At 58.4% G+C, this 2,706-nt stretch overlaps 1 protein-coding gene across 1 annotated transcript in view; it reads left to right on the top strand.

Annotated features, from left to right (window-relative positions):
• The window catches only part of CYSTM1 (cysteine-rich transmembrane module containing 1), an 18,372-nt gene that overhangs the window by 14,693 nt on the left and 973 nt on the right, over positions 1-2,706 (top strand). The gene's annotated exons all lie outside the window — the stretch shown is intronic.

Below are 2,706 nucleotides of genomic sequence, written 5' to 3'. Positions count from 1 at the left end.
GGGGAGGGGGGTGCTGGGCTATTCTTCTCTCTGCCCCACGCTGATGGTGGCAGGATTTTGGTATCATGTAGGCCGGAGCACATTGTCCTCCACCCATTGCTCTTGAGAGAACTGAAGCAGTGAAGGCGGGGGGGCATGTTTTTCTAAGCACAAAGCAAGCCCATGGGAGGACCAGGCTGATGACATGAGCTGTCTCCTGCCCAGGCCTCTGCCTGTCAACACCACGTGTTCAGCCACTTGACTTAAAGCACTAGCTGCCTGCCTGGGTCAGACTCCTGTGTGCGGGCACGTTTCCCACGCAGACCATAACAAACAGACCCAAGAAAGCTTTAAGGAAGGAAGGTCATGTGCCTGCCTTCAAACCGCTGCAGTTCTGGGCATGATAGCCCAAGCTCAGTGAGGAGGAACCAAAGGTAGACTGCTCATCTGTCCCAAATGGGCTTCAGGGGCTGGCAGAAAGAGCAGGCGGCACACTGCCCTTGGGTAGGAGACCCTGCTGGGAGAGCTCCGTCCAAAGCTGGGGCTCCCTCCTGTGCTTCCAGGCAGCTGGCAATGTGCAATAAATTCCAACAGCCTGCTGGGAGCCGCTGGGCAGCCCTTGAGGGGCAGAGCTTAAATGGTTTCTGTCCATGACGTGATATCCTTGAGTGTTTGGGGGTGTGATCCAGGCATCCGCCCCTTGGTGGGTGAGGTGTCCGAGGATTGTGGCCTCCTAGCCTGGTAAGAGCTGGCTGTGCCTTGGGTGGTGAGCAGGCGGAGCTGGAACTCTCCTAGCATGCAAAATGGGGACTGACCCCTGGCCTGACTTCCTAGGGCAGGAGGCAGTTATGTACGTGATAGGGCTGGAGTAGTCTCAGGGAACAGCTACTTACTAAAGCAAGCTGACTTAGCGGTGCCAGTCTAAACAGACAACAAGCAGACAAACTGCAAAGGGACTTGTAGCTATGGAAGCTGGCATTTCCTGGAAAACTCTGCCCTGGGTGCCTATCCAGCCTCTCCGTGGCCCAGCCAGACTGGGCAGCAGACAGGTTCTTGTCGTCTTCACTGTGCTAAAAGCGTGGGTTTTGATTGTGCATGGAAGTGACCCAATGGCAAGGAACCCACCCCCTCACTTTCCAAGTCAGCCTGCTGCTGATCCTGGAGCCCTCTGGACACGGGCACTGTCAGGGTTCCTTGGCCTCGGCTGTGGAGGCTGCAAGGGAGGGAGGCTCTGGAGGTGATGCATCCCAGCTCTGCCACAGCCTCCTCCCGCTCGCTCTCCTTATAGTGACCAGGAGGCTTTATAATCAGGTAGGTCGGTCAGCCAGAGCCAATTGCTGCTGCTTCTGTGGGGCCCACTGCCTGGGAAGAGCGAGCTCTTCCTACCACTGAGAAGTGCTGGCTGGTGCAAAAGCACCCTCTGCCCAATGCCTTGAGGGGCAGGAGGGAGACTGCTCTGCCACGGACCTCGGCTCTTCCCGGGACTTGTCCATACCCACCTCCCCACAGCCAGTCATACGCATTAGCTGAATCTCATCTTGAGACCACCTCCTGCCCCTGGGACCTTACCTCTTTGTCCTGCTGTAGGTGGCAAGGCTCTGCCACAGACTTACTGCAGGACACTGCTGAGCACATCAACAAAGCTGGTGGTGCCTCTCTGAGGAGGAGGTGCTCTGGGTATTTGCTGCAACCTGTGGAGGACCATGGAGCAGGTGGATGTTTACAGAAGGACCTGAGGCCTGTGGAGAAGACCCATGCTGGAGCAGGTTCTCCTGGCAGGGACCCTGCGTCGGCACCCAAAGGCTGTGCTGTGTTGGAGCTCAGGCCAGCTGGGAGCTCTGCGACAGCCCGCAGCAGCGCCCGGTCTGGTCCAGGGCAGCTGCTCCTGCTGATCTCAGCACTGTTCACTGAGAGCCTTGAGCTGCCTTCTCCATCACCAGGTGCCTAACGATCCCTCCAGGGATTAATGGACCCAGAATACAGATTGCTGTGGGGCAGGGCATGGGCTCTGCCAAGGCTGCAGGGAAACAACCCCAGCCCACAGGTGTCACCTCTCTGTTTGCACGCATGGTCGCACAGCTCGTCTCTCGTGGCAGAGAGGAGCTGCTGTGTACGGGCCGCAGCGCCCGTTCCCCATCTCCCTGTGCTGCTGGGGGAGGAGGTGGAGGAGGCAGGAGGGAAGGTGGTGGTTTACTGTTTGTCTTTGTTCCTCACTACCCAAATCTATTTTAATTGGTGATAAAATAATTTAATTTTTCCCAAGCTGAGCCTGTTTTGCCCATGATGGTAACAGATGAGCTTTCTCATCCTCTTTCCTCGTCCCTGCTGAGGAGGGGCAGCAAGTGAGCGGCTGGGTGGGAGTTTGGCCCTTAGCCTCATCTGACCCACCACCCTCTCACGCCTGCTCCCTCCCCAGCACCCCAAGTGCCGCAGGGTCCCCTCCAGCTCTGCTGCCTGGGCTGGGTACCTCCTGCCCTGGGAAGGGCAGCTGTGCCGGGCCTGGAGGGGCTTTGGCTTCAGCTGGGGCAGCTCTGGGCACTCTGCTCCAGGGACCTCCCGCTGGCTGGGGGTTGCCAGAGGGTGGGGGGGCAGCGGGGCAGGCAGGGAGGCTTAGGTACCAGCACTCCCGGGAGGGCAGCCCATTCGGAGCAGATGCCTTCCAGGCTGAGCCTGTTTTCTTGCTCAGTAACTGTATGTGACGTAACAGAAGTCTGGTCCTGGCTGACC

Source organism: Fulmarus glacialis, unplaced genomic scaffold, assembly GCF_000690835.1.
Source record: "Fulmarus glacialis isolate BGI_N327 unplaced genomic scaffold, ASM69083v1 scaffold14943, whole genome shotgun sequence".
NCBI lineage: Eukaryota > Metazoa > Chordata > Aves > Procellariiformes > Procellariidae > Fulmarus > Fulmarus glacialis.
The sequence above is the reverse complement of the archived record's forward strand: the minus strand, read 5'-3'. Positions and strand labels throughout refer to the sequence as shown.